At 44.8% G+C, this 26,018-nt stretch overlaps 1 pseudogene; it reads left to right on the top strand.

Moving 5' to 3' along the window:
- Positions 1 to 858: 858 nt before the first annotated feature.
- LOC144133902 (cytochrome P450 4c3-like) overlaps positions 859 to 26,018 on the top strand; it is a 76,788-nt pseudogene continuing 51,628 nt past the window's right edge.

The raw sequence follows: 26,018 nt of genomic DNA, 5'->3' as shown, positions 1-26,018 counted from the left end.
GGGCCCGTGTACTGTCGATGCCGGTGCACGTTAAAGAACCCCAGGTGGTCGAAATCTCCGGAGCCCTTCACTACGGCGTCTTTCACAGCCTGAGTCGCTTTGGGACGTTAAACCCCCCTAAACGAAACTACAAAAAGTACCATGATATGATTTGTTTTACTCAGCCCCTGATTATTTCCGACACGCAGTGCCGACTATTACTACGCCGGCGGCTTTTCGACCGAATGAGCTCTATATACTGTCGCGTAAAACGGTAATTATCGTACAGGTGGGGATGGTATCTGCGCAGTTGATAGTGACCCCCTTGGAATAGTTTAATAGGCGTTTCGCCGTGCTAACGAAGCACTTTTCGGCGATGTTGCTTACATTGGCTGGGTGCATGCGGTTCAAACAAAGGTGCGGTAGGTACGGCGGATTTCGCGCAAATGTGATTGTGCACGAGCTCCAGTTAGCCATGTATAGCCATATGTGTGACAGTTATGGTGCCCAACCCTTAACACCTGGCCTTGAATCGTGACATTTAGTTTACCTTTGATATTGTGTGACCGTTAGGGTGACCTTTCACCTTTGGCCATAAGAACATCAGTAAGGAATGATGTGAAGCCACGTAATGACATTCAATGAGGGTGTCTTAAGGCCATGTGATCGTGGGCATCGTAAGACCAGCCACGTGGCCGTGTGGATATACATAGAACGACTGTCGCGAGCGTGTAGCGGAGCTGCCACGAACGAGCCTACGACGCTTGGCAAGCGAGCCTGCTTTTCGCTGAATTCCAGTGTTAGCAAATTTAAGCCACTGCCGATTTTTTCAATCACTCTCTGTTGGGTGCATTCTCCTTGCAGCGGTCATTTACTAAGATGCCGAAACTTTCCATGGGGGACATCGGGGACCTGTTATCGCCAGACTGCTGGGATCAATCGGAGTTTTCCCTCGCCAGGGTCTTATCAATCACGCTGGCAAGTGTCGCGCTACTCGTCGTTGTCCTGTTGTGGGCTGCCCGGAGAAAACACTTGAAGACTGTGAAGCAGCTAAACGACGTGCCGCAGTTGCGGGAGCACTTTCCTTTCCAACAGCTGTGGATCTTGAGGAGTACATGCTATCAGCCAAACGTCCAGGTTGGATTCAATACCCGTGAGTTGGCGCTCTGCTGACGGCTAATTTATCGACGCTGGCGTCGGTGTGCTAGAAGCAGATAAGTCTTGCGTTTTCTGTGCTTTACATAGACTGGTTGTCGCTCGCCCAAACATGCTTTAGCGAAGAAAAAATTCATTTTCGGGGATAAAAAAAAACGCAATAACTGTTTTACTTCTTGGTGGACACCTCAACCGCGCCGGGATAGAAGGGGGGACCATGGGAGTGAAGAAATAATTCGGAGGGCACTTAATACAGCTTACGTTCTGTTGACGCGAGGGCAATAGCAGAGCGTTTCATAATATTAAATAGAAGGGAAGCTGGTATTCCTGCACTTCATTTACCCTGGACGCCATAGGCATGCCGGGAAGATAGCTGCTACGGGTTGACATCTGATTGCTTTTCGACTGAGCTGAGGATTGTATTTTCTGGTTGTTCAGTTTCGTTTGCACTGATGCTCTGGCGCTTTGTGATGCTTTAGTTATCCAGCTATCCGCACAGTCTAAATGAGATTCGAAGTACCCGAAAGTGCTCAAAGTAAATTGAGCATAGTGTCTGGACTCTACTTGGTGGCATAAAGAGAAAGCCCTCTCTCACCCGATGCAAATTCGGTGCTCGTTTATACCTATCTATCTTTCTGCTAGCTTATTGCAATGTACATTAACCATTTTTTGTTTATTACAAAACATGTTGATTGCAAAACAACGTTTGGCTGCAATATATATGTTAAGCGAAAATTTGTATTTCTGCAGTCGTAGATATATATTAGGGCTAACGATTGCAAAGCCAAGCTCGATTCCGCTGTCTATTTCCGCGGTGAATGAAGTGCCCTTTAAGAAACTCGCATAGACACTGGCGCCAGCTTTCCCTCTAGGTGGTATGTATAAACTCCGTGAGCATCACTGTGTCATTGTGAGCGTTCGGCCTCGACGAATCGTTGAGTACCTTCAGGGACGCTTCATCCATGGTGCAGGCAACCATGGTGCATAACATCTTGGCGGTTGCATTGCGTTGAAGCCACAGGAACAAGACAACCCTCTATTCCGGCAAATGTGATCACGACCTCGGACCTAAGCGCAGCAGAGCGGACTTGGTCAAAGCCCTTCAATTTATGTCCTCCTGGGAAACAGGGTAAAATATTGTAGGCAAATAAACTTTAACCCTTCGTCGCACCTATTGGAGAAGCTATAGGTACGCTGCCCCTTTTCTACCTGCTCTTGTGCAGTGCCTTTTGGACCGCGAGTAGGCCTCAATTTGATACTGTAATTACGAGCCTAACAAGAGTTTGGAGGCTGGCTGGGTGCAGAGTTGCCACGCGTGAACCTCCTGCCACCTGCCAAGTGAGCGAATGAGTGCAGTCTATACAGAGCAGAGAACGGGTACCAGTCAGAAAAGATGGCGGTTGTCACAATACCACAATGAAATTATCTCTGTTCCCCGATCTTCGAAGCAATGCCATGCAATAAGTGTTTTCTTACCTGTCATCAAGATCAAGATGATCCTTAAACATTTTAAAGAATTCTAGTATCACAGCTTTATTTCTTATGCCTTTATATATTACGAGCGTGTCGTGTAGTATGTCTTAAGCGAATGTCTTTCACAGTCATTGTTGCTGCGAAAATAGCATGCACGTGTTTTAAGCTCAATGTCTAAATCTCCGCATTCACATGGAAGCTTTGATGTATCATTTTTGTGGGAGGTCGCAACAGTTATGAAAATTTATTGTTATCCATTTGCGTTGCTTCTTGAGTAAAAAGTTTTGTCGTAACTCGTGAACGCGATGACAAAAATTATTGGTAATTTGCACAATTTACGTGTTGTGAAAATAAACATCCGCCAAGCATGCAAAAAAGTCTCGCCCGCGCATTGTTCACTGTGCTTGAATTTGTCGTCAATTTGCTGCATTGTGGGCTACATCCTTGTTTACCTGTTTTTGCCGATTTTCTTGTGTACAGTGTTTCACCAAAGAAGTTTACCAACTTGCCCATCTCTCAATTCTACCACTGTGATCGCCAATACCCTGACTCGATTTTTTCTCCTTTCCTTTTCAGTGGTGTTTGCTGTAATGCAGGGACTTCATGCTATTTTTCAAAACCACGGACGATATATTATCTACACTGGCTTCAAGCCTTGGTAAGATGCCTTCAAGGCGGAGTACGTCGAGGTAAAATATTTTTTTAATACACATGTGCATGGCTGAGTTTCGCTAAGGTTTATTCTTATTTTTATTTTTTGAAGCGATGTTTATTGCTTCAGGGCATGTTCCTTTGAAAGCCGTTGTCCTTGCGTTACATACTGCACAGTAAAGAGTGTGCTTTTCTTCCGACACTGAGGAACAGGCATTAAAAAATGGCGTTCAGCGCTTTACGTGACATCAGCATAAACCATCTTGACGGAATTAGGTCCTCACTACTGCACAGGTTACGACAACACTTACATTCGAAAAGCCTAACAAAGCTAGTCCTCGTCTTCTGCTTTCCCACTGTTTTATGGCTTTCCGTACTCCCAAAAACCTCCTTCATGTATCCTTGGTATTCATGTACTCATAAAGCTTAGTACTGCCTTAGCCAGCACCACTACTTCCGCACTTCGTGGAAATACTGCGAGCATAGATATCGAAGTTCTTTCCTGATCTGGCTTTTCTGGGATGGCTTTCTGATATATTTGCCAGCAAGCCATTTATGCTGATAGGCTCATATTCGCAAATTTCGAGCTCTTTACTTAACGAACTGGGACTCGCCGACAGAATCTACTCGGAGGCGCAAAAGCAGATGTGCTCGGTGGTTGTCGGTCAGAACAGCCGCCGATTGTCGGTCCGCACACACTTCGAAGACAACAGAGTTCTTTCGAGAAAGCGAGCGGCCCGCGCCAGTCACTGTATCGAATGACACAAAAGTGGTCACCTTTCGCGCGACAAATATATAAGGCAGCGTGAAAGCGAATATGAAGAGGATGTCAAAACAAGCATATTAAAGCTACCCGGCATAAATGCCACCAATGAAAAAGAAGGACATCTAGAACACGTGTTCCTGAATTTCTTGGAGCGTGTGTTTTCTTGTGACACTTTACGAAGAATGTTAAGCAAGCTATGCTTTTTTTTTTCGAAATAAGCGGAATCCAGAAACTAAAGGATGTCAAATTTTGCGGTAATGGACGCCTCATCAGTAGACCGTCCTTCGGCAAAAGCCTTGAGAATAAAAGAGGGCTAGACATGACTAAAAAATCACAGCGGAAATTAAAGTTCAAAACAAAAATAACTCAAATCCATACATTCTACCAAGTTTACTTTTCCGATCCCAAACTCCGAACTTTAGAAAAGAAGACTGTCACGTCAGTGCTAGCGACAGAAGCCGGCTATCCGCATTTGCGTGACTGTGTCGAAACACTTCGGAGGCTTCGATCCTACGCAATAAATGCTCTAATTGTTTTAGTGTCAACACAGAACAATAATTTTTAGGCACTATTTTCGCAAAAAGAGCTCGAAAGCAACTGTTGAAATAAAGTTTTCGGAAAATATGACATCCAGAGCTTCAAATTGAAAAGAATCGAACTCAAAGTTCACATGTCGATGCAAATATTTGCGTACATTTTATTGCATAAGCGTGTAGAGTTGCTCTAACATGTAAAGGAAATAATATAACATCTAGATTAACACTAGGGTTTATGTAGATAACAAACATTCACGTGTTTATCGGTTATGCGTTTATTGCATTTGGCTCATTTAGAAGAAAAACAACTCTTGAACTGTCTAGAGTTAGATTCGCACGGGACTAGATTTGCAGCCGCACCGAAAGACGACGAAATCCTTTTAGAAACCTATGGCGGTGCATGATGGAGCCGTTGAATTCCGACGAATTCGTTGGTAATTTCGTAACCGTAAGCACCAATTTCTAGAAGAAGGCGAGGCGCGCTGCCCAGTGTCAGGGCGGCTGCCAAGCTCGAAGCCATTGGTGGCTTAGAAAAAAAACGTTAACCAATTTTCACAGCCTGCGATGTTCAGTTGAATTTTTAATATTTCGTATCATTCTTACTGTGATTTCAATGCGTCCTTTTATGTCCATATTCTTCATTCTTACTTTTCGGACTGGATTAAATGTAGTTGTGTGCAAGAGCACTATTTTTCTTATTTCCATTTGTAGTCTATTCAGTCGAATGGAGTCTTGGTAAATACAGTAATAAAAAAATAGGAGGACGCCTAAGCTTCGCCTCAAGAGTAGACGCGATAGCGCTTTCTTCTCCTGTTACAGTTCTCTTTTTATTCTTACACTATGAGAACTTTCCAGGCATGTTGCAACATCATGGATGGATGGATGGATGGATGGATGGATGGATGGATGGATGGATGGATGGATGGATGGATGGATGGATGGATGGATGGATGGATGGATGGATGGATGGATGGATGGATGGATGGATGGATGGATGGATGGATGGATGGATGGATGGATGGATGGATGGATGGATGGGTAAGTGGGTGGGTGGGTGGGTGGGTGGTGGGTGGGCTGGATGGATGGATGGATGGGTGGATGGATGGATGATTGAATGAATGAATGAATGAATGAATGAATGAATGAATGAATGAATGAATGAATGGATGGATGGATGGATGGATGGATGGATGGATGGATGGATGGATGGATGGATGGATGGATGGATGGATGGGTGGATGGATGGATGGATGGATGGATGGATGGATGGATGGATGGATGGATGGATGGATGGATGGATGGATGGATGGATGGATGGATACGGCTGAACCCTCTAAAACGGGTGGTGGCTCAAGCCACATAGCCATGAAATATGAAATTTTACTCTTGTCTTGATTTTAGCCGCCAATCAGATAACCTTCGCTTGGTTACTTCTACCTTCTTAAAATCTACTTTCCCTTCACCGTCCTTAAACCCCAATGCCTTGAATAAATCAGCCCCACTGCTTTCCACTGTAGGGTGAAGCCCTTTACAGAAAAGTATCAAGTGTTATGCAGTTTCCTCCTCCTCTCAGCACGCAACGCCAACGTGTCTATCTCGTGATACTTGACTCTATATGTCTTAGTCCGCAAAACTCCCGTCCTGGCCACAAACAACTAAGAGCTTCCCCTACAATTATCATAGATATTTTCTTTGGCAATAACCTGCTTAAAAATCCTGTATGTTCCCTGTGCTGATTTCGTCAGCATCCCTGTTTTCCAGAGAGCTCTGCCTGTTTCTTTAACCTTTTGCTTAACCGATAATTGCTGATTTGCACTTATACTGCTGTCCAGATATTTGCTTGTCAATTTTCTAGTTTGCTTTTTCCGTTTCGTGTAGAATTCCTTATATACGGTTATCTGAACACCTTTCTGCCCACTGCTTTTCTCCCATTTTTATCAATCGCTCCTCAAATGCTATCATACTGCTAGCTTCTTTGCTCTCGAACGACGCCCATCCCATATCACCCTGTACCCCCTGATTTGGTGTATTGCCATGTGCGCCCAAACCTAGCCTCCTTACGCCATGTTTATTAATTTCTAACCTTGCTTGAACATCTGGTCTCATGCACAGGACCGCATTGCCGAAAGTCAGACTAAGAACTATCACCCCTTTTTAGATCCCTCTTACCACTTCATACCTATTGTAATTCCACAGTGCCCTATTTTTCACGACAGCTGTATTCCTACTAACTTTCTTCATTACATATTTTTCATGCTCTGTCAGATACTCAGCACTGTTATTTATTCACACCCCAAGATACATGTACTCATCTACTACTTCTAGCGTCAACTACTGTGTTCTATACTCACCGCCCTCATCAGTAAATATCATGACTAAAGATTTTTTTTCTTACTAAACTTGAAACCTAATCTATCTTCCTCAGTACCGCATATGTCTATAAACTTCTGCAAATCTTCCTTGTTGTCAGCCATTAGCACTATATCATCGGCGTGTATTGGTCCCGGTCGTGACTGTTTAATCCACTCTCCTTGCTTGAAAAAAGAATGGTTGACGCCTAGTACTCTCCTCTCTAGCTTCGTCTCCAACCCTTGCAGGTACGACCTGAACAACAAAAGAGACAGAGGACATCCCTGCTTAAGCCCTCACTTTATCTCTACAGGCTCTGATACATTTTCTTTCTCATTTTATGAGCACTCCGCTATCAATATATATATATATATATATATATATATATACACATAATATCTTGAATACCCTTGTCGTAGGTTCCCTTAATATCCAGAAATGCACAGGGGCCTGTGCTAATTTTCAGCAATATCTATACACTGCGTCAATGAAAACAGACTGTCCTGCAACCTCCTTTGATTCCAGAACCCATTTTTTATCTCCCGTAGCACCCCCTCGTTCTCCACCCAAGCCTGCAATCTGTCCTTTATAATCTTCATCACCACACTGTTAACCACAGATGTCACTGTTATGGGATGATAGGTACTTACGTGCGCTTTGTCCCCCTTTCCATTATATATTATGTTCATTCTACTTAATCGCCATTCATCAGGGACTTTCCCATCCACTATCATTTTATTCACTACCTGTAGTAATGTTTGCTTGGATTTTAGTCCTAGCTTCTTTATTAACATAATCAAAATACCATCTGGTCCTGTTCATGTGCCACTAGCAAACTTCTTTTCTGCCCTTTCCTACTCGCTTTGCTCAAATGAAGCTATTGCAGTAACGGGTCTATCCTCCATCAATAACTTATGTGCAACATTTCTTTAAATTTTTCTGTCATCCTTGTTCCTATGTGTTTTATCGCTTCATCCCCTTTTAGTCGAATACCCTGATCTGTAACAATAAACCTTTGCTCTAGCCTAGTCTTATTACTCCTTGCATTTAAATGGTTCCCGAATTTTTGAGCTGCTTTTCTATCATTTATATTTCCTTTCGTTATATTTTGGGCACGCTTTCTTCTAATTTTCTCATTATTCAAATAGGATGCTACCATTCTACACTTTAACATGGTATCCTATTTTTCGTCTAATTCAACTTCTGGTTCCCCCCTCTTTTTTGAATATCTCTGTTCCCTGGACGCTTCCTAACGTTCCTGTATCGCCCTCTTGACCTTCTGATTCCACCAACTCTTGTGTCTGCGTCTTTTCTCTTTTAGCTTTACTCGCACCTTAGCTAGCTCTAGCTCCAGTAATCGAGTTAATCTGGCATAAGTCCATTTTGTTTCGCTTTCCTCAAAAATTGCTTTTTAAATCTGCTTGGCTGCTGCTTCCAATTGCTTTTATGAGTAAAAAATTCCCCTCTGATTGTTCATCGCGCTTCAGTCCTATATTGGTTTCTCTTCTGAAACTCAACAGGATATGCTTGTGGTCACTATCTAGACTTCTGGAACAATGTTCACCTATGCTAATTACCCCTAATTTATTATACATCCTCTGTGACATTAGTGCATAATATATCGTCGAGTGCAGACTCCCTGCCTCCCACGTTATAAGTCCTTCACACTTCTCGGTACTGTTGCATACAACTAAATCATGCCTGTCACACATGTTTTGCAGCATGCTTCCTGTCGAATCTGTGTACCCATGCAGGCCTTCTATATGTGCGTTCATGTCGCCTAATATAATTATCTCGTCCTGTCCTCCTAGATCATCAATGTCGCTTGCAACACATTCTAACATTTTCCTGTTTTCCTCTTTGGCATTAGCTCCTGTCCACAAGTACACAAAGCCTGGGAGGGTTTCTGCTCTGCCACTTTTGCTTTCAGCCATAAATGTTTCTTGCATCCCAGTTTAACCCTTTGAAAATTATTTTATGAATGCCCCAATTCCACCCACCTTTCTGCTACCCTCTTTTCAATAGCAATATTCCCACGCGTACTCTGGGTTACAGGGTGTTTGATCCATGTCTCTAAGATGCGTTTCCACTAAATCATACACCATTAATTCCTCCTGCCTTAACTTTTCTTCTATTTCCTCCCATTCCTGCCACCTTGCATGTTAATGAAGCCTATATCTTAATTAACTTGGCCCTGGCAATTGTGTCTATTCCTTCTCCTATGGTTCCATCGTCTCTTTAATCTTGGTTCTTCCTTCCCTACATTGGCTCCCTATGAGCTGCGTCCCCCCCCCCCCCCAGAAACGCTGTTGCTTTGCGACCTATCCTACTGTCCATCCTCTTGCCAGTGGCACCACCGTAGTGAATGCCATCATCTGAAAAAGGGTGGGGAAAGACCTCGTACACTTCCCTGTTAACTTCTATTTCCCCGTATCTTAGTCTTCGGCTCATTAACTTAATTACACAGTTAGCCTCAATGATCCTCCTTTCCGTTTCGCTAGGCTGCCGCTGGACCTCTGGGATTGTGCATATGGTCACATGCACGCTCTCAAAGGCCTCTCGAAGCCTATGCATCCCCACTTTAACTGCTTCTCGAGATTCTGGCTCCTCCCCTTCAGCACATCGTTGAGACCGGCATGGATAACGACAAGGTGTTCGCCATCCATGCGCTCCCCACCACCTCCTGGGCTTTGGCAATTGCATCTACCATGCACTTCCCTGACTGGGCTTCCACCTGCACCCGCATGTCCGCCTTCACTGTCGTCAAAACGCCTCCCTCAACACTCGCTACGTTCGAATCACCGACTACCAGAACCCTCCTGCGCTCTTAGCGTTCGATTCTAACTGCGACTGTTGCCCTCCGTATCGCACTAGCTGTCTCTCCCGCCGCCGTACTCTACTGTCGCGAATCTCCGTGCTAGTTTTTACCTCTCTTTCTTCCCTACTCAAAGCTTTCTGCGCTACAACACTGTAGGACCGACGAGCCCTGTCCCCCACCTGACACTGCTCCGAACCGGGGTGCCCTGCCGGCCGCGACCTGAGCGCTTCTACCTGCTCTTCTAGCTGGGCCCGCTTTTCCCGCTCCTCCTTCAGCTCGCCCACAATTCGCTCCAACAGGTCGGCATTAGCCTCCTCCTTCTTAAACGATTCGGCGACCTGAGCTTCCCGCTAAAATTCGTTCCTCTCGTTCCACCTTCAGGCCCCCTTTGAGTTCCTTAATCCTAGCTGCCCATTCCCCTTTCAACGTCTGATCGGCCTCCCCAAAACGCTTACATATCTTGCACGCGAAGCGAGCCCCATCTGCCTCGGCTAAGCTCCTGAACTTGGTCTCATCTAAATAGCACCAGCGGTCGCACTCCTGGCACTGCACTAACTCCCCGTCCCTGTCCACCATGGCTTTCCTAGCTTGCTGGCCCATCGCCCGGCCGACTACGCAACGTAAATGCCCGCCAAAATTCCTACAGAAAAAGCCTTCGGCACTACGCAACGCAAATGCCCGCCAAAATTCCTACAGAAAAAGCCTTCGGCACTACGAAACGTAAAAAGCCGCCAAAATTCCTACAGAAAAAACCTTCGGCACTACGCAACGTAAAAGCCCGACAAAATTCCTTCACCAAAAACCTTCGGCACTATGCAACGTAAAAGCCTGCCAGAATTCCTACACAAGAACCTTCGGCACGCACACTACCGCTAGCCTTCCTAACCTCAACTCGGTTTAAAACTGCTGCCCGATAGCATGTGCAAGCGCAAATACCAAAAAAGCACTTAGGTTCGGACGTAGTCACTGGAGCTCCGAAATAAAGCGTCCTCCTCTTCCTACTGATGGCGCCCCTTAGCGGTACTCACGTGCGATCAGTATCTAGGCTACACTTGACGACACACTAATCTGCTACATACTTGTGCACACATCTCAAACGCAATGTTACTATTTATTATACACCACAACGCGTTCACTAGGAGCCCCTCTAGCACGTTCGAACCAAAACCCCTGGTTTCCTATGTGCTGCGTGCTCACCTGGCACGCTGAAAGGCTGGGTTCGACCCCCGATGGCGGCTGATTTGTTTAAATAATTTACTTCAAATTCTGATATACCCCATTAAAAATCCAGTTCGCCAATTTCGATCGGCTTCGTTGGGAGACTCCCCCAATTCGTTACCTTTATTTGAAACTGGCGCAGGACGACGGTGGACAACGCTGCGCTTTCAGCAGAATCGGCTCCCATGCCCAGCAATTCCGGACAACAGCATTTATAAGCGGCAGACTGTTCATAAACGCAATTTTTTCATATGGTGATCGATTTCACTATAACAATCAATATATCCGCAGTTTACCCGAAGGCAGTATTTTTTTTCTATTAACGTTTTTGCTATCGTTAAAATCGTTCCCCATTGGTTCTTTATGGTATTCTTAAAAGTTCGATACAATCGATGCAAGCACTTTAAAAATAAATTTTTGGATGACTATGAAAAGAATGTTTCATTTCCTTCAATATTTTCTAAACAGCATCAAACAATATTCAAAATTACACATTTTTTCGAGATTTTTGGACTTGTTACGCTACCGCATAAAATTAAGCGGAGATAGACCAGCGGTTACAAGCATCAGCGAGTACACTTTCCCTGCATGTTTCATTTTTCGCTAGAAACCGCAGCGGTGGCCAAGCGGTTGAGCATCCGCCTCGCATGCGGGAGGTGCGGGGTTCGATCTCCGGCCAGTGCCACCGGGTACCCACCGGTGATACAATGGGTACAAGCTTTTCCCTGATCTGGTGCTCGGCTTCTTTAGGGTGAAATGCTTGGGAAATAGGTCTTTGACCCCACCTTGAGAAATAGAAAATCCCTTGTGTCATGACGCTCTTTGGCCGTAGATGCCCTTGCGCAATAAAAATTCATCATCATCATCATTTCGCTAGCTTTTCAAGGCTTTAGAGTGCGAAACAAAGACCTGGGGGTAAAAAATAAATAAGATGTAGATGCACAAATCGTTCTTTAATTAAAAGCACCTCCAGCCATTACCTATTCGCCATATAAGAACCCAATGTATTTGCTTTAAACCGCGTAATGGGACTCCTGTAGCGTCAGTGAATTTCCTGTGTTTGCGGGGAGAGAGGAAGAGTTCCTCTCACCTTCAAGAAATTTGGAACCCATGGTGATTATGGCAGCCTCTGCAAGGTGGCCCAGATTTAAAACCCTTCGACTCTACTTTTAGCAAAGGGTGTAAGTAAATGAAGTAAGAGTGCACTGCAGTGGTATCCCTCGTGTTTCCCACAGATTACATTTAGGATCGCACTCAGTGAAATAATGTACAGATCTTTCGAGGAGGCAAGCGCTTTCATTCAGCAGTGCGTAAGTTCTAACGTTGAATGTCGTGTTTCAGGAGGTTTTGTCAAGTAACAAGATCCTGACGAAAGGACAAGAATACGGGTTGCTACACAGCTGGTTGGGAACGGGGCTATTCACCAGGTAAGGCTGAATGACTGCGAATTCATATCGCTGTTTGTGTCAAAAGCGTCCTGAATTTGTTTCCTTTTTCTAACCGCTTCTTCTGCGAACAAATATATTCTATAAGACAACCGACACATTGAATTCTCATTAATGAGGTTATGTTTACATGGTTAAAATGGTGGCGCTTTGCGTGGACACTGTAAATGAACACTTCATTTAATTAATGGCGTTAACTTTATTCCGCGATCCTTGTGGCGCGCAGAGCTAAAACTGAGTCCGCGTCAAATGTTTAGAACTGTTGTTATTTATTTATTTATTTATTTATTTATTTACTTATTCATTGCAGACACCACCCGCTGCCCAAGCATTACATGGTTAAAACGATTGCAGCAGTGTCAAATGCAAAATGATTTTTTAAACGCAAAAATTCTTAATTTAATGCAGGTAGACAGTTCCAGTAGTGCGGAGTGAGGGGAAAGTACGATTTCTTATGAAGTTTACTGCGGCGAATAATGGGCGTATTACCTGAGCGCGGTTCAATTTTCTTGATCTATGGCATGCTGAAGGAGTACAGCGGGTTTTAAAAGTGACTGAAACTTTACAAAACTGGTGACTAGACAATCGCATCATGGCAGACACGTCAAAAGGATATGTACAGTTGCGAGTAAAAATTATTATCAGAATGGGGGGGTCGTCACCGGAGCTGCAAAAATCGCACTATGCGGAACGCACCTGACGATTTTGTTTTCGTCGTGTTAGTCACCGCAGCGCCGAGCGTTGCTCTCTGCCGCTGGGGTGGAACGTCACTAGTGCTGATCTTTTATACTCGCGACTGTACGTGTATAAAATAAACGATTTGCACAAAAAAGAATACTGCGCGAATAATTCCTGAATCGAACTCCTGGCCTTTTGGCTTTGTGTCAAACACCCAAGCTCTAGGCCACGCAAGCATTTTTTGTTCTTTATTCCGTTGAAATGAATCTCACTGACCGCCCTAATGCCTATAATGCACGAGTAGAACTCCGCAATGCCGACACACAATCCCATGCCTTGATACACAAGACTCCATCAGCACATAAAAATTGTAGGCAACATATATGCATGCGTCAAGAACCAGCAATCATTCGGGAAGATGTTCCTGGGGAGCATAAACTCCCCGCACCCAGCGCACTGCTCACTGAAGAGATACTTAGTTCAACGAGGCGGTTCTGCATGGTGATTTATCATGGGGCTCTTATGCAAGCTGAAAAGGGCAGTCAGCATTAACAGATCACACTGAATTCCAGAGTCCTTCTGTATACAGGCAGGAGCCTTAAGATGTGAGGCGGGACTTCAAGATCCTTTTTTCTTTGTCTGTTAAAGTATCTCCCAGAAAAATGCGTTTTCACGGCGCCACATCAAGTTTGTTTAGTTTGGTTTCATTTATAGAGTTTAACGTCCAAAAGCGACTCTGGCTCTAGAAATATCGACCACCTGAGGCTCTTTAACGTGCACTGGCATCACACAGCACACGGGACACATAGAGTAATGATCGTCTGGCTTGTCTCACAGACGGTTCACCAGCCATGGCACAAAGGTCTCCTTGTCTGTGAAGCTTGGCCTTGAGTTGTAGATCACAAGTGTGGAGTGTAAAGAAGGCTTTTCAGAAGGTTAATAGTATGTTCGCTGAACTCGCATTCATACACTAGAGTCCAGAAACCCAAGACAAGGCTGCCGATTCACGGGAACAAAGAATAAAGGCTGTATTGATACATTTGTCCTCTGCCTTCTTGACAGGTCAAACATAGTGCAATGAAAAGCGGACAGTCAGGAAATAAACTGTATCGGGAACCTCCATCAGGAAACCCACAAAGCTCGTTCACAGGCCGTGACCAGTTTCGCAAACAGATAAGGCAGACAACTCAGTCACCTTTTAAGCACAGCTAGCACAACATGTGGCTTAGAGTTTTCCCACAAAAAATAAAACGTGAGGCAAACTGATGAATATACAGGTATCCATGGCGAACTCTTCCAGATTCTAGAAGAAGCAACAAATTGTCTGGGGGCATATGCTCCTATTGAGAGCACCGCACAAAGATCGGGAAAAGTCTGTGCAGCGCTTGTACCTTCTTTCTCGCACGATGCATCCTTTACACAACACACACGTGCTTTTCATCGAAGGAACTGTTGCGAACTTGAGCCCGAGGAAAAATAGAGAGCTCTGGACCCATCCGAACATGAAGTTGGTGAATCACGAAGAGAATTTAGGACTCCCAATAAGGCCCATTAATGCGAAGCTAATGAACGGTAACCCCGAGATAGTGCAGGGAAATCTAATCCCAGGATATGCCCCCAAAATATTAGCTACTTTTACCCTAGTAACCTGTTCAGAACTTTTTATATTTGTCTACATTTAGAGCCACGCCAGAATATTCGCAGAACTGCTCATGTAAATGCAAAGCATCAAGCACACTATTTTACCTAAACACAAAAAAGGGACGTCCTCCACATAGGCTTAACATTTTAATTTCAGACTGATCAAGAGATAATCCTCGAATAGCTATGGATATGACGACACTAGGGAATTAGGGTGAAAGAGCTAATGGGAATAACAGAGGTGATAGCGGGCAACCCTGCCAAACAGAATTCTTTAGTGGATTCGGTTTGGTAAGTTCTTGATTTACAATTAACCTTGCGTGGCACTGCTCGCAGCATAGTCTTATGCCCTCAAGCAATAAATCCCCGATGTTCTTAGGTTCCAAGACTGCAAACAAAATTCATGACGCATTTTATCACAGGGCTTCCCAAGATCCATGTCAATTAGATCAAGCTGGCCGACCTCATCTGTTACTGACCCGAACACCAAGCGTGAAATAAATATGTAGATGAGTCTGGATAGCGCGACTACGAATATCACATCCTTGATGGCACGTTTCTACGACTTCCTTAAAGCTGGGATTTTTATGCGTGGCGTGTGGCCTTTCACACAATGACTATGACTGTCAAATAGCAAAAAGTGTCCGTGACGGCGTGGACCAGAGGAAGCGATGATGCGGCTTATTAGTGCTGTCGCTTACCTTTAAAGGCAGAACATACGTTTTCCCAAAAGTTTTTTTTTAGCCTCATGAGGTCTATGTGTTCACGGCGACTTTCTCTGAGTCGATATAGACGGCAATGTTGAGCACAGAACGTTCCTGCCGCAAACGATACAACTGCTCGATATTATTCGAAATACTCGGCTGCTCAACACCCACATGCAAACCAAATGGCCTTCCAATAGGCGTTATATATTGAGAATGACTTGTTGGTATGCAGACATAAACACCGTCATTATTTTCCAATTGTCTATGGGCGCACATGAACTGCCATTCACGTTTGGTCCAAAAAGATGGCCAGCCGCGGCATGCAGTGTTACCGAATGGGGCGCTGTAAGTTGTACTACTGACGGCTTTACTTTAGTGCTTTAGCAAAGCACGCTCAGGGCAAATTGATGCGGACCTATGCCGTCTTATTAGCGCTTTCAAGCGACGAACAGTCTATGTTCACTCAATACGTACCTTTTATAGGCTACTAAAGGCCGAAAGCAGAATAAATGTACTACCGCCACTGGCCGGTTTCACATAAAGCTATAGTTACGTCAAGACAGTATAAAATCAATTCCTGAGGCAAGACTACACGACAATTCACTTCAAAAGTGGGATCACTGAGTGCTCACCAGTGTGAATTGAGGGGCGGGTAAAAGATGCTTAGTTTCTAACTACATTTTTTTTTTCTGCACAATACGCCTTTACTGCCGTCGATCATCAACAGAGCCATAGAGCTCAGAAAAAGGCTATTCCTAAGAAGAATAACAGGGTGGAGTTGTCAGACTGCATTTAAACCTCTGTAGAATATGGTAGGCACCCAATACTGGACCGTACAGGAATACAGGACTAATCACGCAATAATCCACTGAAACCCAACAAGGCGGTGACGCTTCAGAGGAATAGCTTTGCACACAATGAGCTCCCGACGATTAAAATTTATCAGGTGTCTCTGTGGTCTTGCTTTGCGGAGTCACGCTGTAAGATACAGACAGGAACACTGTAGCCCGTGCGCTGGGCGCTGGGGAGATGTATGGACTCGAATGCAACGCTAGTTCTTTTTTTACCTAAAATAGGTTTTAAAAGTTATCCTCCGTTTTATAATCGGATATCAAACGAAGACAAAGGCAGACTATGCCATATTTACTCGCATATTGGATGATGCGTCCGGCAGCGCGGCCCCCAACTTCTGAAAGCTGCGGGCAACAGGAAACAAAAATTGTGCGCATGCTCCATTGGTCAGCCAACGAAAGCTCCGAGCAAAAATGACCGATTAACACACACCGGAGCTACGGCCTCGTAGTCAGAAAGTAATCGTCGGAGCTGATGTACTTGCGTACCAAGCGTGGATTCGACGTACGTTCCCGAGCAAGTGAGATGATAATGCGCGCGACTTGAAGTCATCGTAAATTGCTTCGTTTCGTTTTTTAAATGTTCGGCAGGCTCTATCAGTGCCCGCAGCACCACCGGTTCCGTACGGGAATGGCAGTATCCATTTCGGTGCATGGAAAGCTCTGCGTTGACACACTTTTCGGCGACGTCGAACTCGCGCCATTTTCCGATCCCTCCCCGCAAGACGACCTATGTTTCAAATGCTGCTGAGAAAGGCCTCCCACGTTTGGAAGGCATCACTACTGGGAGAAGTTTCACTCTTACGACGAGGGCGTCTAAAGCGCACGGTGTCGGCGAAGCGAGAATTCGTACCTATATTCGTGTCGGTCGATGTCATCTTTTGTGCGGCTCCCTCGAAACAGGAAGGGCACGTGAAAGCCAGTTGTGTAGGTACTGTTGTTTGTAAATTTCTACTCATCTTTCCTTATACTGCGGCATCGTTCCTCACGTAAGATTCCTGTTCTTTACTTTTTGTTTTCTTTTAGCATCCTCAAGGCCGATCCTCACGATATATTTGTTTTGATTTTCTCCCCGTGTGGCGCTACCTTCTCTACTAGTACTCCTTGTACTACTTTATTTGGCCGCTGGTGTACACTGCGTTCAGCAAGCTGAGTCCTCACATACGCTATATCTTACATCGTGGTCGCGGTATAGGCAATCTGGAATCAAGATTCCAATATGTATCGCAAGAGCACCATAATATACAGCCTCGCAAGACGATAAATAAATTCATAGGAGTTCCCGTAATGGTTTCCCATGCCACCTGCCTGTTCTAGAAGAAGACTCCGCGCCCTGTCGAAGCACCAAATGCGCGAGTCATCTAACTGGGCTACGTCGATAGCGCCTAGGCGTACCCTCCTATATTATCCTTGCCTAGTCATCCGCTCCAAATCGTCCATTCCACTTTTCTTATCTACAACTCTGCGGTGCGAGCCTCCCTGCCAGGCGATGTCAGACGATGTTAGGAGAGGGCGTTTCATTGCGCGCCTGTGGGCGCGTGCCGCTGGTTCCCACACATTTCAAATGTTTTGCTCGTACCTGCGGTGCAGAATAGTGACGTCACCTGCATAAATAATAGGGTCGATACAGTATTAGAGCGTTTCTTCAGCATATTGTGAAAACTGTAAAATGATTGAATGTGCTAGCGTGGTAAAAGAGCGCCGATGGAAGAACCACGTACTGTCCACGTCACTGTTTTCTAGAGCTGTCGAGCAGCGAGCAGCAATAAATGAAACCTGCAATCAAAGAGCAGCTGATAGCTTTTAGGTAAAGTCTTCAGCATCATGATCAGCTGCACCAGCCTCACTACGTCCACGGCAAAACAAAGACCCATCCTATACCTCTCCAATTAACTCTGCCCTGTACCAGCTGCGGCCACCTAATACCCGCAAACTTCTTTATCTCATCGGCCCACCAAATTTTCTGCCGCCCCCTGCTACGCTTACCTTCTCTTGGAATCCAGTCCGTTGCCCTTAACGGCTATCGATCTTGCGTTTCCGTTACATTCCCTGCCAAAGCCAATTTCTTGCTCTTGGGTTCGACTGGGATGTATTTATTTGGTTATTTAAAATACCCTCAGTGTAAAGACTTACCTTGCAGAAGGGTGGGTCGGATGCAGGTTATACAATGTCAAGAGAGAAAGTTTAGATAATAAATGTACACAAAATCTAAAACACAAGTTCGCTGCGGAAGTTAGCACATGAAGAAACCAAAATAAAAACGAGAGAAACGACGTAAAAATGTAATTTCAAGAAGGTGGCCTTGGTGCTAAAAATATGAAAAATGTAAAATGTTACAAAGAACAAATTACACAATGAAGATAAACAAATGAAAAGGGGTTTAACAGTAGGAAAAAAAAGCTTTGTAACCAGGATTTAAAGTTTCTTCTCCAGTTATACTTGTTAGTGATGCAGAGAGGTTATATCAATCATTACAGGTTCGGGATAGAAAGGAGTTAGATTAGGCAACCATCTTTGAGTGTTGAATGTTGGCCTTTTGACTGGGGCTAAGGTGATACGAAATGTATGATGAGGGTTGAACCCACAAGGAGCGCGATGTTGAGTTACGGTGGTATGAAAACGTGTATTTTATAAAAAAGTGAGAGGCGAGATAATTTTCTGGAGTTGATAAAAGCGAGAGATGAAAGTATACTTTCATATTGGCAACGTTGGCTGTTTTCTGATAGTTATTTAAGATGAACCGGGCTGAGCGATTTTGCACCGCCTCAAGGGACTGTATGAGAGTTACTTGGCCGGGACCTCAACCACATGATGCGTATTTTAGTTGTGGACGAATGTAGGTTGTGCACATTACTAATTTTAATTATGATAATGCTAGAGAGAAATTACGAAGAATGTATCCAAGAGTACGACTGGCTTTAGCGATGTTCGAATTTCCATGTGATTTTGCAAGATAGGTCATTGGTAACGATAACACCAAGGTAGCAGTATGATGTCACAGATTCTAATAAGATGTTATTAAGCGTATACGTGGTATTTGTTAAGTTAGTGCGAGATACCCTTATTTATTTGCATTTGTTAATATTTAATTAACATGAAACATTTACTGCACAATTAGATAATATTTTAAAAGTAAATCTGCACTAATAGGACATCGGAATTATCAGCAAGTTTAAGGTACAAAGCACAATTATCAGCAATTAGGCAAAGTTTGGAAGAAATGTAAGAAGACAAGTCGTTTATGTAAAACAGGAATAAGAGAGGACCGTGAACCGACCCTTGCGGAACGCCGAAGTGGAATGGGACCGAAGGTGAGTTAACTTCATTAGTAGTTACAAACTGAACACGGAACGTGAGGAAAGCGCGAATACAATCAATTACTTCAGAGTCATTGCTTAGGACGCTTAGTTTCTGAAGAAGTAGCGCATGGTTTACCTTGTCAAAAGCTTTAGAGAAATCAAGAAATTACAGTAAATTGAATAACCAGAGTCTAAATAGGCATGCAAATCATTATTCAAAGAGACAAGCTAAGTTTCACAAGAGAAATGTTTTCGCTATCCATGCTGGGCACTAGAGAAAAGGTTGTTTTTCTTAGAAAGTGAACAAGATGTGTGTATATAATGTCCTCCGTCATTTTACAAGGTACAGATGTAAGGGAAATGGGGCTGTAATTGAGGGGATCATGTGTTGGACCTGACTTGTGCATGGGGATTGCTTTTCCATATTTCCAGTCATGAGGTATAGTGCCAGAATTATGTGATTGTGGAAAAATGTATTCTAGTAATATTGAACTGTATTCCACCGCATTTTGCAAAAATTTGAAATGAATCCAGTCAACTACGCCAGATAATTTGGGTTTTATTTTATTCATTATAGCGTAGAAACCTCTTGACTCAAATATTATGGGGTCCATGATATCATAACCGGTAGCATTCAAAACTGGCTTCTGACTGGTGAGTACAAGGGCTGAAAAGGTCCTAATGAATGCGTTGTTAAGTACTTTTGAACAGAGGAGAGGGGGCATAGAGTCCTCAGAACTGGTGAGTAGTTATAAGGCGCTCTTAATAGTGTGGCCTCGGATGCATTTTAAAATCGCTTTGGATTAGTTTTCAGTAATTGTGGGAGAGTAGTGTTTAAAAACGAAAACTTATCTGGCATTAAAGACGTGATATAAGATCTGGCCGCTTTTCTGTAGGCAAACCAATGAGATAATTTTGATGAATGTTAGAAGAATAACCTGTTTAGATGAGTGTTATACCATGGCGCTTTGTTGCTAGTGTGGGCGGTTCTAAGGGGGACGTATCGGATGATTATCTCAGAACTTTTATTTTTTCAACATGCCCCAGTTAGCTTCTACAGAGCGATTAACATATGTTTGCAGGAAGAGATCTATAAATGACCACAGTTCGCTGTTGATGGGAGAGTAGTCGTCTTTGATAAAATCATGAAATTTTCTTTTCTGTTTGCTCGTTTTGTAGCGATAGCTACATTATGGTAGCATTCGATCCTTCAGCGTGGCGGCGCGCAACACTGTGCCGGCGCCGCCACGCAGTCACGTGATGTGGAGCAGCTTACAGCGGCTCGGCGCCGTGGCTGATCACGTGGTTCGTTACGTGGTTGGTTACGTGACCAGCCACGTGGTTCCGAGCAGCTGCTGCTGACGGCGGCGCGGTGCGCAGGCGAAACCGAGTTGCCACAGCTGTGCTCACGCGCCGTGTCAAGTGGGACGAAGAGAAGGAACGCCCAGCGAAACGGAGCGGCGAAAGACTGACTTTTCAGTTAAACTGAGCAAGTTAAAATCGGCCAGCTGTAGCTATCGCGCCACTGCAGGTTTAGCCAGAGCTAAACTACCAGCAATATTTGTTTTAGTCACCGTTAGCATGAAATGTAAGACATCTTGATCGCTCAGCCCAGGCATGTGCGAAACTGTCGATAAGTTGTGTGTTAATGTCGAAAGAATAAGGTCGAGAAATGATGATGTATTTTGTGTTACACGTGTAGGAGAACTAACGATCTTTGATAAGTTGAAGTCTGAACAAACACAAAGAAATAGATTGGATTCAGTGGACAAGGGATTAGAAAATGGGCGGTCTTGTGACCAGATGATATTTGGAAGACACTTGGAAGTCACCTAGAACCCGTGATCGTTCTTTTACCCACTGTGCCAGCGTCCTCTTCCTTAACGTTACACCTATCATTTTCCTTTCCATAGCTCAATGTGTTGTCCTCAATTTAGGTTGGACCATTTTCGTTAGCGTCCAGGTTTCTGTACTACAGGTCAGCACCCGTAAAGTATTCAAAATTTATTATTCCGCAAGGTATTATACCAGCCCTGCTAACGCTTTCGAAACCCAGAAAACCTGGTTTCGCCCCGCGGAATCAAGAGCAACGCCAGGAGCGTGTAGACGGTGTAGACTCCGACGCGGACGCCACATCTAGTGGGGCGCCTCAGAGCGCCCAGATTGGCTTCTGGGTTCGCCTTCTAGTTCCGGCGCTGGTCGCGATGAGGCACTCGCATCCGAAGCTACCGGTGCGACGGTCGGCATCCTTTGATATCGGCTCCGATGACGACATGGATAATATAGGAGGCTATGGCCTAAGCACAGCGCGTTCTCTCCCACACAGGAGCCTCTATTCATTGAGAATAAGTTCATTAACTGCAATTTGGGGGTGTCGGTATGACATGACATGAAAGAATATGGTGTCGCGTCTGGCGCGACCAATGCGGCTGACGGCAGCAGGTCTTCTGGAGCGCAAAGGGACCCTCGTGGCACCACCTGTGAACTAGGTTGCCTCTCCTGCTCCTACAGTATTGATTCTACTAAAACGAAGGCCCCGTGTTAACCGGGAAGCCATCACTTTGAATGGTGGCCTCTGCATGCAATCGAGCGTTGTGTAACTAGATATTTTGCGTTCAACGACTAACGTTTTGAGAGCTTAACGTCCCAAAGGAAATCAGGCCATGAGGGACGCCGTAGTGAAGGGCTCCGGAAGTTTAGACCACGCGTGGTGTTTTAACGTGCACTGACACTTCACACTAGAAAGGCCTCTAGAATTTCGCCTCCATCGAAATTCGACAGCAGCGACCGGGATCAAACCCGCGTTTTTTGGCTCAGTACCCAAGCGCCGTAAACACTGGGCCAAAGTGGCGGCCTAAGATATTTCAATTGGCGCAGTTTTGAGCATGCAATCGACTACTCCTGCGCTGTTCCACGGCACAACATCGATAATTTTCTGCAGTGCAAGTTGCTCTCACCTACGTAACAGCATCATGATTCTAGTCAGTGACTCCTTTAGTTTTTTCAATGCCAGCCGCCTGGCTCACTTCATACTGGGAGCCCTTTAGGCACCTTAATTTAGTTGTGACCAAGCAGAGATGGCCTTGTGAAGCGACAAAAGTCCGGAGCGTCTCTAGGAGCGGTTACAAAAACTGATCTCTAGCTCCGACGGCCACCGCTTGCGGCTGCTTCAGCACATCCGCCTTCTGTCGTAGTGCACAACCTACACAATTTTCTACCCCCATAACCGCTTAGCTGGAGGGAAGGCTTGCCGACGCAGAAGAGAAGATAGCAGGGTAAGAGATGGTCTTGATCGGTCGCAGGAACCGTATCTGGCTGGCATTGAATAACCAGAAAAGGCGCTCTTCTACCGCAGCGAAGAGCCTGCGCTCATCACAGAACTACTGTTTTGAACTGTTAGCGCATCGCACAGTTTAAGAACCGAGTGGTTCCAAACGGGTACATTCGAGCGTCGTTCGAATGTTACCATGCGACAGCATACGCAAAGTTTATTCTCATGGCCTTGGTTTTAAGCTTGAAAACGGGGGCCGAAGTTTAATTTCCTGCGAACAAAACAGATGAAATATGCCTTTCACGACACGCTCTACTTTACACGCTAAATATTTTGTGCTGGAGTTCAAGAGTTCAGAACTGTTTCAGTTTTTGTTTTCAGTAGCTAAAAAGGAGTACTTACTAATATGTTTACTTTAAAATTCTGCGCTAGATGAATTAACTTCGCTGACAAACAGAAAGGCCGGGCTGGGTGACGGGCGCCTACTGCAAGAAGAAAAAAGATGGCAAGCTCATCTGGTTTTAGCGGCTCGCGTGTCACCATGTAGAGCCACTTTTGGCAGTCGCAACCTGTACTGCCTCGTTCGGGCCATCTTTCGGAGTCGCACGAGGCCACACATACGCGGCCAGGGGGGTACAGACACCCACAATTAGCGGACACTTCCCTTCTTATGTTAAGCTCCCACCACGTTTTTTTTTTCTTTTCCCTTGCTTTTCTCTTTTTTTTGCTTTTGTATCTCTCTCTATCATTTTATTCTTCTTCTTCTCGCAGTAGCCGCGTGCGCACCCAGCCTGGCCTCCCTCGTTCACCTCGTGTGTGCGTGTGTGTGCGTGTGTGTGCGTGTGTGTGAAGTCAGCTCACGGGTACGCGACGCGCCGCCTTTGCTTCCCTAATATGGCATAGCTGCCTGTTGTGTTCCATTCCCCACCCCCCTTTTTTCTCATTTCTTTATTTTTATTTATTTCTCTTCTTGTTAAGCTTTCTGTGTGTCAAGTCCCATGCTATAAGGACACGCACTCATGCACTGTATGATTGTTCTTGAAAAAGATCGGTCCTCCGATTGAAACGTTGAGTAAAAAAAACTTTTTCCTTATACGAAGTGTATACTTCGATGCGTATTATTTTCAGTAGTCAAGCACCACATGTTTTCGCAACTATATATATATATATATATATATATATATATATATATATATATATATATATATATATATATATATATATATATATATATATATATATATATATATATATATATATATATATATATATATGAAGGACGCCAACAGTGACCGAAACCCAAGGTGCATAGAGGAATGTTTTTTTTAAATATTATTTGTAGTACTGAGCAATGGGAGAATGCTAGTTCAAGTAATATGTCGCTTAAAGAAAATTATAAAGGAGCAGAAAAAAAAACCATGACACCAGTGGGATCCCAACCCAGGACCCCACGAAAAGGGGCATGAGAACAACATTGTTTACATGCTCGAGTGTGGCAAATGCCAAATGCAATACATAGGCCAATACAGACAATTCCGTCCGATTAAGGCTTAATAACCACCGCTCACACGCTCAATCTCTCCCTTGCCTCCCTCTTTCGAGACACCTCCGCGAGAAAGGCCATTAGTTAGATAAAATTAAAGTATCAATATTACAGAGTGGCTTTAAAAATACTCGGGAGCGCGAACAATGAGATTCATACTTTATTTTAAATTTAAGGCAGTGCAAAAGGGCATAAACAAAAACCACGTCACCTTATTCTCTCTTTCGATGACAAAGACCAACGAACATTCCAACCCTAATAGGCAAAGCACCACCACTGCCGGTGTCCGCTGAGTTCATACCTCTTTTGCATGTCAGTTTCGGCTAGTTATTTCCATCTGGCATTAAACTCATTCTTTGGTCCTCTGAAGACCACACAGCGCCTTCTCTTTTATGTTCATTTTTAATTTTTTTTACTGCTGCGAATCTTTGGAGAATTTTTTGTTCTTCAAATCTGCCGCCACGCCGCATTATCGCTTTGTTTGCGACGCAAGACACGCCCAGATTTATCTCGATTGATCGCATCCAGGCAGAGCTGATTCTACGTTGTTTGCACTCTTTATCTAGAAAGTTCACTATCAGTTTTAAATTGAGCACAGCCGACAACGGCGGGAATTCTGTTCGACGACCGCTGAGTACCCTTGTCGCTTCACTGCCGCTGAGTAATTCAGTCCATTGTTGGCGCAAGTCAGCCCAATTAACAGTTTTCTTTTAGAAGAACTTTTGTCCGTCTTCATCACTCCTTGGGCAGCCGTCACAACTACGTGACATGTGTTAGAAGTGCGGGGTTGCCGACCACGTTCCAGACGCCCCCTTCAAGTCGTGACACCAGCCCTTTGCGCTCCGCTCCGGAGGACAAAACAGCAGCTCACCGAGCCAACCGACGTCTCCAGGGAGAGGAGCCTGAGTTTGGGACCCGGCCGGACCGCACCCGACAGCAAAAGGACGCTTCTACGAGCACCGCAACTTCGCCAAAGATGTCGACACCCATCATACTGCAACAGCCGCGGGTGCCGCCAACTTTCAATGAATCCCTTGCTGAAGACCCCGAAGAATGGTTGCACTAACTTGGGCGCGTGGCATCATTCAACAAGTGGGATGACGCAGCAAAAATTGTACACGCATTTTAATGACCTGGGAGCTCAGCACCTACTACGTGGCACGAAAACAAGGAGTCGTCCCTCTAACTATATGGGAGCTCTTCAATCAGCAATTTTTGAAGGTATTCACTAGTGTCGTAGGAAGGAAAGAGCCGAACGACTCCTCCAGTCCAGGATCCAGCTTCCAAATGAGCCCGTCTGCGGTTACGTCGAAGAGGTGAAGCGCCTGTTTCGCCTAACCAACCTCGAGATGACCGAAGAAAAGAAAGTTCAGTTTTAATGCGCGGCGTAAAAGAACAACTTTTTGGAAGCCTCGTCCGCCAGCCACCGAAAACAGTCGAGGAATTCATTCCGGAAGCCTGCACGATCAAGAAGACCCTCGACGTCCGAGCTCGGCTCTATAACCGCCCTTCCTCTGCCTGTGCAATCCGTTCGGACACGCCGGCCACCACCAGCGACAGCTTGCGGGAAGTAATCCGCAAAATCGTCCGAGAGGAGCTACGCCGATTACTGCCATCCTCCCCACAGCCACAAGCAGC

This window comes from Amblyomma americanum, chromosome 5 (assembly GCF_052857255.1).
Source record: "Amblyomma americanum isolate KBUSLIRL-KWMA chromosome 5, ASM5285725v1, whole genome shotgun sequence".
NCBI lineage: Eukaryota > Metazoa > Arthropoda > Arachnida > Ixodida > Ixodidae > Amblyomma > Amblyomma americanum.
The sequence above is the reverse complement of the archived record's forward strand: the minus strand, read 5'-3'. Positions and strand labels throughout refer to the sequence as shown.